Here is a 12,596-nt window from a genome sequence, read left to right as displayed (position 1 = left end):
AGATAAAGACAATGAACACTCTCAAGGACAAGAATACACTAGCAGGAGTCTATCAAGATGATGCATACTACTGATAGTCGAGCATAGATTAGAGGGAGTGTAAAGGATGAATTAAATCCTAAAATTAATGCTAGGACACTTGTGTATAATTTTATAATAGAACACATTTTTTTGTGGGAATACAATACCGTAGGAATTTCCCCTATGGTATTCTCGTTAAGAAAAAACTAAAGATAGGCATGGACCTGCGCAGAGCAGAACAACCACTGAAATTATTCGACATGCAACATGGGAGTCAAACTTGGAGAAGCAGAACGCCGGTGTGGGTGTTGGCAACTATAGGGATAGTTTCCAAACGATGACATCACCTCTTATTCGGCTCGAAATCCAATCACCAGCCATGAAGGACACACGAAAAAAGAGACCAACTAACTAGAGGAGAGTGCAAAGCCCCTCTCCCTGCATCCCTAATCAGACGAGCCGACGTAGAGGGTCGGGAGAGATGTTAGGGGAGGAGGAGAGAAAGAGAAGATAGAGTGACAGAGGAGATAGAAAAGAGATAAGGGAAAATGAGAGCCCCGCACCCATGTGAACTTTTTTTTGAAGGGAAAATGTGAACTTGACTCATCCTTCCACCAAACAAAACTGTCCACACATTTACTATGGCAACAAGCTCCATCAAATGTATTTGGAGTAACTAGAGGAGGTTGATGCATGTGCATGCCTACTATGGCAATTATACATGTAAAAACATGTATAGGTCAAGGCGTATAAATGTGCATGGCCACACTGGCAACTGTACATGTAAAAACACGGCGTATATATATGAGACATTGTCAAGCACTCGGACTCTTCCTCCCCAGTTAGTTCCTGTAAGAATGAGGATGGTCCGTCGTCTATTATTAGAACAACCAGAGGTCACACGTACAACCGGCCGATCAGATGAATTGGTTTAGGAGGTTTCAGGAAATAATACATGCAACCTTTGTGTTGAGTAGTGCCAACGATATCACCACCTCGTACACACAATGAGTTTCGCGGTTAATGTCTTCAACGGAGGTGCTGCAACACATACCGTCATTCCAAACATTTCTGACCCTGCAGCATGCGGGGATGAAGGTAGTCGGATCAACACATACCATCAACTTGCTCACACCGACTGAAGCTGGTCGGATCAGGATATCTTTCTTTAGCAAGCGATGACTGTTTTATTTGTAACCCCCTTGCCATCTCAATTAGAATGAGATCATTCTGATGGTTCCTAGATTGACTCCTGGTTGTACTGGCTTTTGCAACTGACCACCTATATTCCTTCAACTATACATAGGTATGATTGTCAACAAAATGACAATGGGCCTACAATTTGTCACGGGCCTGAGGAGTGGGCCTGTGATGTCAGAAGCAAAGTTCTGTCTGACCAAGGTGTGTCCAACCTGGCCGTGTCCAGTGACAAGGACCTGAGTCCTATGTAACCTGGAGAGTAGGTGAAGTAACGGGGGAAAGAGAACTTACGTGTAGCCTGAACCACTTCCTTCCACCTTGGCTTCTCCCCTTATCTGAATTTTTCTGAACTGTACCCAGATCTGTATCAAATATATGATCTGAATCTCCCGTGCGTGATGCCAGTAGCACAGATTGTTACACAATCCAAATTTCGGCAATGAATGGCTGCTATGCAACTCTTTTTATTTCAAATATATATAGCTTGGGAGCTATGAAGAAAATTATATTCAAGGATTTTTTTTCTACATCATAAGTTCAACTACTCCCTCCGTCCCATAAGACCGAGGGAGTAGTTAAAGATACGAGACATTGCAAGAGTCTATGTGATGCTCCATCTGTGGTTACTGGATAAAATAATTAGCTAAAAGAGAGGTCATGGAAAGCTCAACAAGCAAAGGATTCCTTTGACCAAAAACAAAGTCATCGAGGTGATGCTCCATTTTAAATTAAAATCCACCATTTGTAAAAAAAAAACAAAGTCATCGAGGAGGTTAGCAATAGGTTGACCACATATGGCTCTCACAATATTTAGCTCCAGATGCAACTCTGGGATGATTCTAACCATTGTTCTTGTTTTACCAGGGTCTTGAGGATCCTGTCCACGAGATCTTTTTTTCTAGAATACGCACAAGCATGCGTATCATTGTATTGAGAAGAAGCAGCAAAGAAGGCGGGTACAACGCCTTTCATAAGGACTAGCCACCACACGACCACCACACATACCACCACATGTACTACGATACGTGCTTCACCTAAACCAACCTCATGTCAATGACAATGAGACAGGACACAGAGCACCAAGCCGCGTCACAACCAACATCAACGACCTCTAAAACAAGACCAAAACTCGAGGACAACACAAACCACCCATTGCGCCAAGAGGAAGTCGGCAAGTGGACGGCAGGCCTTGGGCAGACCTAGATCTTGACTATCGGCCTGCACTTCAAGGAGACGAACAAATTACTCTGACCGTTGGAAGACCTGAAGAAGAGGAGGAATCACTACGCTGAGAGTGGTCACACCAGCAACCGTGAGAACTACATCAACCATCATGTCAGGAGGATGAATTAGGTTGCTCGATGACCCCTTGTGTGCGGAAGATGTTTTGTTTGTTAAGTCCACATTACATTAGGAAGTGGATGGTGTATGGAATTTTGATATTTCGAAACCATGCATGTTTGAAAGAATCCGACTCTGCATTTTTTTTTCGAAAAGGGGGGACTCCCCGGCCTCTGCATGTGGAGATTTTCAGACATATCTAGTGCCTTCTGCTATGTGTTGCGAATATGTCTCTCGTTGGTGTCATCCTTTGCAAGATCTTAGTGCTATATTGCGGCTTACTGTTGTAATCAATCCTACATAGTGAAGTGGATCATGGTAATGCTTACACTGCCGCTGAAGAGCGATGTACGTGTAAGTTGAATGCACAACAGATTCGATCGGAACGGGACCTACCTATATATGGCAACCTGGCGACAGGAGAACATGGACCACCCTATATGCATAGAAGTCACAAAAAATCCCAGCTCAAAATCTCAACATCAGCCATGAAACGATTCACAATATAAATATGAGTGCAAAGCCCCCAATACCTTTTCGAAATGAAGCTGACATTTAATTCAGCTCAAAATCCCAACACCAGCCACGAAGGACGCACAAACAGATCTACAAAATAAAGGAGAGTTCAAAGCCCCTCTGCCCCCACCCCCGGTCCATGCAGGACTAACCATTGACGATTGCTTGGATGGCATCAACTAGCCGACACCGAAAGTGGTCGGATCATATCCCCTTCTTCAGCTAACGATGACGGGATGGTTTGTAACACATGCGCCATCTTGATTAGGACGAGACCATTTTTGCCTCTGTTCCTAGCCGTACCAGCTTATGTAACTATCCAACTGGGACTGTCCAACGGTACAAAAGGATTGGTTCTCAACATCATTGGGTTAAAAAACTGAGTTTCAGCAATGAATGGGTGCTAACTTGCTATGCAATATCCTTTTATTTTGAATACATTTGAAATAACTTAAACATGTAATGAAGCCTGATTACTAATCTGAATAATCTTTCCTGCCTATAATCTGAATATTTATTTCCTTCTTTAAAGTTTTAAAAAATTAGAGCGGATCTTGCATGCAGAAGTCTTGAGTGATCTTTGGTTTTGGGATTTCATAGGAATTCATGCCATCCACATTGTTTGCAAGAACACAAAACTAATGACCAAATGTTTTTAATCTATAGTGGAGATTAATATGTAGAACAAGAGTTAGAAACACAAGTTGGCCTACGGTTACCCTATACTATTAGTTAAGCAAAATTAAAGTTGGATCAATAGCTGGTTAGTCCTTTTACATGATATTAGCTCAATGTGCAAAATTAATCAAGCCGACTATGTCTACAAAATAGGAACTATCCCAAGAGTAGCTCTACCAACCGGAACACCGAGAGGTACATTTATACATGGAACAAGAATTAGATCGGAATGTATGCCGCTTGCTTGATCATTTATATGTATCAACACATAGGGGTGCAGTATATGTGGGATATCAAGTTAGAACATGGAATTAAAGTTTATGAATTGACTGTCACGGGACCTAATCTTTATGACTGGATTAACTCTTCATGTTTCCTCATATTATTTCCATGATCATGCTAAGCACAACGCCATCTTCCTTGAGGATTTTGTGCACGAGATCTTGAACATCAACCCGCACTTCAAGGAGGGCGACAACTTCGTGTGGCCATTCAAGATAAAGGCACTGGTAGGAGGCCTCAAGTAAAAGAGGAACCACTAACCATGATAACTACATGAGCCAACTTTTCAGGAGGATAAACTAGGCTGATCCATGATCCCTTGTGTTCGAAAGATGTTTTGTTTGTTAATCCTGCTTTATATTAGGAAGTGGAAGGTGGGTGCAATTTTGATATTTCAGAACCATGCATGTTTGGAAGAATCTGACTCTGTATGTGGATGTTATGAGACCACGTTTAAGCCTTCTACTATGTGCTGCGAATACGTTCTCGTTGCTGTCACCCTAATATTCATGTGGGCTTTGTAAAAGAAATCGTGTAACTTAGTTATGCATAGAAGTGCTATTGTAGTTTTGTGTTATTTGAGGGAAATCCTCACCACCATTCATGAAGGACTAACAAACAAACAGAGTAGAGAAAGGTGCAGAGCCCCTCTCACTCCATCCCCAGTCGGATGAGCCGACACAGAGGCACGGGAGAGGAAATGTCAGGAAGGAGACAAGAGCAGTTAGCGACGGATTGACAAGGGAAAAATGTGAGCCTCATATTATGTGAACTTTGATTCATACTTCCACCAAACATAAATGTCAATGTATTAATGATGACGACCAACCACCCACCAAATGCACTTGGAGTGTTGCTAAGGGGGATTGATGAAGCATGTGCATGTTCACACTGGCAGCCATACATGTATAGGCCACAGAGAATATATATGATACATCGTTGAGCACTTAGACTCCTCATCCCCACTCACATCCTCTAAGAAGGAGGATGGTTCCTCGGCTAGTGTTAGAATAACCAGAGATCACACAACAAGCAGCCAATGAGCATAATCGGTTTAGGAGGTATGGGGAGATACATTCAATCTTTCTGCTATGTGATGCCAATGAGGGCACCTCCTTGTACACACAACAAGTTTGCACTATCATTGTCTTTGACGGAGATGGTGCTACACATACTGTCAGTCTAAATATCTCCGACCAATCCATCAGGAAAGCTCTCTCCAGCCGGTGATGTTTGTTCCTAGATCACGGAATCATTGTTGATGTCTGTTCCTAGATCAACTCCTATTTGTACTGGTTGTTCACCAGCAACTTTGAAAATGCACAAAGGTTTGGTTGTCAACGAAACATCATTGTGCTAAAAAACTGAATTTCGGCAATGAGCGATGCGATGCAATTTCTTTTATTTGAAAATGTTCTAATAACTTAAACATCTAATGAAGCCTGATTACTAATCTAAATAATAATTTCCTTCATACTAATCTGAATATCTATTTCCTCTAGAATTTTTAAAAAGGTCTTCAATGGTCCATGGTTGTGGAGTTTTGTATCTGTGTTGTTTGCAAGAACAACAAACTAACGGCTAGATCTTTTGTTTATCTGTAGTGGTGATGAATACGTGGAACTAGAGCTAGAAACACTAGCCGATCGATAGCTATATTATAGTCGTAAGCGAAATTAAAGTTGTGGCCTTAAGCCAAGAATGGCACATCGAAAGAAGGCAAGAAAGTCCAAGTATGAAATTTTCTAGGATGTTGTGGCTTGGGAGCAGCGGTGAACATCAGTTCTTTAGAATGACGCGAGATAGGTTTGCTGAGAGCACCATTTATGAAAAAGTTGTATCTTTTCATTGTCTTAAACAACACCGACCTAAAGCTTAAGTGCACAAGTGCGAGGAGTTTATGAGCTTGATGAGGAGGTTTACCCCATTGTCCCAAACTACTACAATGTGAGGACTGCAATGCATACTCATGACCACATTTTTCCGGAAAAGGAAGTTTTTATGACACAAAACATGCAACAAGTTTCGGGCACATATGAAAAGGGCAAAGGGGCTTACAAGGGTGATCTCGAGTCGTTATGATTATTCAGCTCAAATAACTTGAGGGCAATACAAGTGAAAAACGTTCACAATGGGCCTCTATATTGCTGGGGTGCACACAACCTAGAAAAGACATAGGAATGAATCTGCAACTAGCGTAGTCTACAACAAAAGGGAAAATAATACAGGGAAGTCAATGTGAAGGAAGTCCGATCTGAAGACAAAATGTTCAGTAAATATCTCCTTGGACACACATGCAGTCATGCTCCCTATGCATATATGGGCAATTGCCGGTGCTCCGGTCAGTGTAGAATACACTAGAACAAAGTCAGCGCTACATGAGAAGACAACCTGCAATGGAGTATAATTTTTCTTTTTCTCAAAAAGCACATAATTTTTTACATAGTCAAAGGGACTTATACAGTGCTAAGTGCTAACACTCCCGCGAGGATAGATGTTTTAAACTTCCTTTTTTTTAATAAGTGGGACATCATAGTGGGGGGAAATCAGTGGCGGACCTAGAAAGTATTTGGAGTGGGGGCAAACTAATTGACTGGGGGCATATTCTATAGAAATTCAAAGAATTTAAGAATATTTTTCCAAAAACACAAGCAAATCGTACCGAAATTTCATATTTTCTGTGGGTGCCTAGGCCCCCACTCACCATAACGTGGGTTCGCCCCTGGGGGAAATCTGGTATATAGAGCTGACCAAAGAACTTCCGGTTCTAGTGAAGATTTCACCGGAACTCGTCGGAACTATGTCATAGTTGAACATAGCCTAGGCATGAGTAAGTCATAGACTCATAGGAGGTGAGTTACTTAATATTTGTTCACTCGTGTTGTGTTTGCTACACAAAATGTGGGGCGATCCTGGATGTTGGTCGCTGAGTGGTGCATTGCCCAACCACCGATCCTCCAAAATCTCATTTGCAAATATATTCAAGACTGCGTACATTGCTCAAGACGACCTTAAACATTTGATATAAGCAATATGGGTGGCCAACAAGTTATGCGCCCACGCCCTTTTTGAAGAGGCACACAAAAGGTTTACTCAGGAAGGACTCGATCTCCTCAAGAAAAAGGACGATCAAGGACGCACAAAAATGGGATTTGCAAACTTCGGATGTGCCAATGTAGATGGACAGGGTAGGAAACAAGAGTATAGAGCGAGAGAAGCTAAAAAGAGACAAGGGGAAAATGAGACCCTCCCACATACATGTGAACTTGATTCATACTTCCACCAACCGTATTTGTCCATGCATTAACGATGGCGAGCAACCACCAGTCAAATGCATTTGGAATTGCAGAGGGAGATTGATGAAGCACATGCATCTCCATCCCGGCAACCGTACATGTGAACATGTATAGGTCATCGTGGCCTATTGATGCAGGGGGATGAGTAGAATCGGCTTGTAGATCAGAAGACAAAGAGGCACACGAGCAAATCTCAGGGAAAGCTGTCTGGGTTGCTACGAACTGACCCTCTGGTCTTTTTCATTACAAGGGGAAAGTAGTGTTCATCTAGTATTCTGTTCTCCCCTCTAGTCACTAGGGGAGGCTTACAAAATAAGGTTACAGAGAACTCTAGAAACTAGTACGAGAAAACTCTACAGAGTGTACAGTGCTGGCTAGTAGATTCAAGAAAAAGAAAACCAAAGGAACAGGTACTCCACTTAGTTGAAGCTAGCTGCATCATCCTCCCCAGGCCTGCAAAAGAACTCGCCCTCGAGTTTAAACCTGAACTTCAGATGTTTCCTGATGATATGGCACAAGATGCCTAACATTGAACACATCAGAAGTGCATAGATGGCTAGGTAGCTCCAGTTTATACGCGTTGTTATTAACCCTTTTTATCACTTTGCACGGTCCTATTTTCCTCTGGCTTAACTTATTGTATTCTCCAGCAGGAAAACGATCTTTGGTGAGGATAGCCCATACCAAATCTCCTTCTCCAAACACAACCTGACGACGGTGTTGGTCAGCTGCAGCCTTATATTTAGCATTGCTTTCTTGTATTCGCTGATGAACAAGTTAATAAATTGAGCCCATCCCTTCTACCATATTCTCTGCTTTCAAAATTTTCTTTCCAACGGCAGGTATAGGTGCTAGTTCTAGAACTCCATTGGGGACTCTACCATAAATTATCTCAAAGGGGCATAGTCCAGTAGAACGATTTGGTGTTCTATTGAAGGCAAACTCAGCATGTGGTAGAATTGTGTCCCATTGTTTCGGCTTGTCGCCTACAAGAGCTCGTAACATCTTCCCTAAGCTTCTATTTACCACTTCAGTTTGACCGTCTGTCTGTGGATGATAAGCCGTGCTGAAATTCAAAGTAGTTCCCATTTGTCTCCACAACGATCGCCAAAAATGAGACATGAACTTGGTGTCTCGGTCAGAGGTAATACTCCTTGGCACACCATGCAACCGCACTATTTCTCGAAATAACAAAACAGAAATTTGACTAGCATCAGATGTCTTGCGGCAGGCTATGAAGTGCGCCATTTTGCTGAATCTATCTACCACGACAAAGATGGAGTCCACTCGACGCTGTGTTCGTGGGAGACCTAGAACAAAATCCATACTTATATCTTCCATGGTGCATCAGGTACAGGTAAGGGCATATACAAACCTGCATTCGTAGCTGTACCTTTTGAAACTTGACAGATATGACATCTCTTCACGAACCTTTCCATATCTCGTCGAGCATGGGGCCAAAAATACTGTTTCAGCAATAGTTCTACAGATTTGTCTCGGCCTCGATGCCCTTCATTGTGAATCTCCTTTATGATCAGATCACGTACAGAGCAATTTGGGATGCAGAGTTGAACCCGACGAAAAAGAAATCCTTCATGGATGGTATATTCAGCAGAGTTTCTTTCTTGAGCAGCCTCATAAATCTTGTTGAAAAAGGGATCAGTAGTATAGAGCTCCGGAATACTGTCAAAACCAACAACTTGAACCCTCATCATGCTTAGGCATTGTTTACAAAATTATACTCTTCCAAAAAGCCACCCTGTTTTGTGCTCCAGATTTGTGCTTGAGTACAAAATTATACTCTTCCAAAAAGCTTGCCCACCGTGCATGTTTACGGTTCAGGTTAGGCTGATTTCGGATGCATTTTAGTGCTTCATGATCACTATACAAAATAAACTCTTGATGTAGTAGGTAATGCCTCCAGTGTTGCAATGCTCGAACCACTGCATACAACTCAGCTTCATAAGTTGAATAGTGTATTTGTGCACATGTCAGTTTCTCACTGAAGAAAGACACAGGACGAGATTCTTGGCTAAGAACAGCACCAATTCCTTTTCCCGATGCATCACAATCCACTTCAAACAACTTGTTAAAATCCGGCAAGGCTAGGCAATCAGTGGATGCCACTTTGGCCTTAATCTCCTCGAAAGCTTGCCTCGCTTCTTCCGTTAATACAAAAGCTCCACCTCGTTTCATGCAATCAGTGAAAGGTGCCATGATTGTGCTGAAGTTGCGAATAAAGCGTCTATAAAAAGAAGCAAGCCCATGAAAGCTACGAGCTTCAGTTAATGTGCGTGGAGCTGGCCAACTAAGAATTGCTTCAACCTTGCTTGGATCAACTTGTAAGCCTCTTCCAGACACAATAAACCCCAAGAAGTTGACTGAAGAGACCAACAATTCACACTTCTTTGGATTAGCATACAACTGCTCACGCCGTAAAGCACATAACACTTCTCTCAAGTGTTGCATGTGGTCTTCCATGCTACTGCTATATACTAGTATGTCATCAAAATATACGACAACAAACTTTCCGATAAAAGGTCGTAATACATGATTCATCAACCTCATAAATGTACTTGGAGCATTAGAAAGACCGAGAGGCATTACTAACCATTCATAAAGCCCATCTCTTGTCTTGAAAGCCGTCTTCCACTCATCGCCTGGACGGATCCTTAATTGGTGGTACCCACTCTTGAGATCAATCTTTGAAAACACCACTGCCCCTGCTAAATTATCCAACATATCATCGAGTCGAGGTATAGGAAATCGATACTTAATTGTTATCTTATTTATTGCTCGAGAATCAACACACATGCGCCATGAACCATCTTTTTTTGGTGTCAGGAGTGCAGGGACAGCACATGGGCTTAGGCTAGGTTGAATAAAACCTTTATCTAATAGTTCTTGCACTTGACGATTTAGTTCCTCATACTCTTTGGGATTCATTCGATAAGCCGGACGATTTGGCAAACTAGCTCCTGGTACTAAATCAATCTGATGTTGAATGTCTCGCATGGGAGGTAATACAGAAGGAAGCTCTTTTGGAAAGACATCCGAAAATTCTTCCAATAAGTCATGTGCCTCCTTTGGTATGCCAACTTCACTCTTCTGCTCTGAAAGCAGTAGCAGATATACGCCTCCTTCTATTGCTTCACGCATAAATTTCTTACAAGATATGAGACTTGTGGTGCGTGATGATTCAGAACTCTGGGATTTGACTAATTCATCCTCTTTCACTGGGTTAAACACAAATTTTTGGCCATCTTTTATGACAGTATATGTGTGCTTACGGCCATCATGTACAGCACGGCGGTCATACTGCCAAGGTCTTCCCAGAATTAGGTGGCTAACATCCATATCAACAACATCACATTCTACCTCATCAAAGAATTTATTGCCAACGGAGAAAGACACCAAACACCGAAATTTTACCTTCGATACCTTGTCAGATTTGAACCAGCGCATGTTATAAGGACAAGGATGATTTTCCTTCTTAAGCCCAAGTTTATTTACTGCCTCCTCTGGTATAGTATTTTCCCAGCTGCCATTATCAATAATAACATGACATACTTTTCCACCTATAGTGCAGCGCGTGTGGAACAAGCTCCGTCTTCGCCAATCTTCGTCTTTTGGAGGTATCATCAAAGCTCGCTCCATTACTAACATGTCCCCTGTATCTCCATCCAGCTCAACCTCATCATTATCATCATAATTATCATATGTGGGTTCACCTTGCTGCTCTGTCTCTTCATCATAGTCACCTACTAATCCTTTACCTTCCCTGCTGATGTTCCTTGGGCAATCTCTTTGTAAATGTTCTGAAGAACCACATTTAAAACAAGTACCTCTTGTTGTTGCTGACTTGGACTTATCCCCGACACCTTTAGGAAAAGGGGCAGACCTTGTTGGCCCTGGGTCGCTGCTGCTCGCCGCCCTTGTTGGTGCAGAATTATTAGATCGTGGTCGGAACTGAGCGCTGTTTGTGCGCACTGGTCGTTGTTGCTGTTTTTCCACAGCAATGGCTCGCTGGTATGCCTCTGACACTGTAAAATTCATATGCAAGGACAACACATCTTGGATTGATTGACGTAAACCACCAACATACCTTGCCACCAGCTGACTCTTGGAATCACTCAGATTGTTGCGTGATACTAGTTGATAGAATTCATTTGTATACTCGTCCACACTTTTTGTGCCTTGTCGTAGATTTTGGAGTTGCCTGGATAATGATTCTTCATAATTAAATGGAAGAAACTCTCTCTGCATCTTCTCCTTCATGGCAAACCAGGAATCAATCTTTCGTTTGCCCCGAACTCTACGACTCTGCTCTAGATTTTTCCACCAAACAGATGCACGCCCTTTCAGTCGCATTGCAACTGCAGGAACACGCTCCTCCTCCGGCACCTCCGCATATTCAAAGACACGCTCAACTTCATCTATCCAATCAATAAAATCCTCAGGAGAGAGCCCTCCCGAGAACTCCGGCAACTTAACTCCAAAGCAGCGCCGCCTGCGCTGCTCGCGCTCAGCAGTAGCACGATTCCGTCCGTGTCGCTGTCTGGCATGAAAGGGGTTAACTTCGGGACGCCTCAGGGAGCTTGCGGGAGAGCTGTCGCTACCAGACGAAGCATCCTCACTGCCCTGGTCTTCTGGCATATCCCTCCGTTGCACAGCTACAGCAATCTGAGCCATCTGCGCCTGCACGGCCGCCATTTGCTGCGCTAGGGCCTGAACTTGCTGTCTCAACTCTTGGTTCTGATCCACCAAATTGGCATCGACGTCCTGCAGGTTCCGGTACCCGGGAATAGCCCCGTCTCCGGACTACTCGTCCAGATCTGCGGCATCAACCCGAGCCGCCGCCGGCCGGCCGGCTCGGCTCCGATTTCTCCGACCATCACCCGCCATGGACTCGGACCTGGGCTCTGATACCACCTGATGCAGGGGGATGAGCAGAATCGGCTTGTAGATCAGAAGACAAAGAGGCACACGAGCAAATCTCAGGGAAAGCTGGCTGGGTTGCTACGAACTGACCCTCTGGTCTTTTCCATTACAAGGGGAAAGTAGTTCATCTAGTACTCTGTTCTCCCTCTAGTCACTAGGGGGACTTACAAAATAAGGTTACAGAGAACTCTAGAAACTAGTACGAGAAAACTCTACAGAGTGTACAGTGCTGGCTAGTAGATTCAAGAAAAAGAAAACTAAAGGAACATGTACTCCACTTAGTTGAAGCTAGCTGCATCACCTATATAATTAACCGTCGAG

This window comes from Triticum aestivum, chromosome 5D, assembly GCF_018294505.1.
Source record: "Triticum aestivum cultivar Chinese Spring chromosome 5D, IWGSC CS RefSeq v2.1, whole genome shotgun sequence".
Classification (NCBI taxonomy): domain Eukaryota; kingdom Viridiplantae; phylum Streptophyta; class Magnoliopsida; order Poales; family Poaceae; genus Triticum; species Triticum aestivum.
This window is presented reverse-complemented; position numbering follows the sequence as displayed.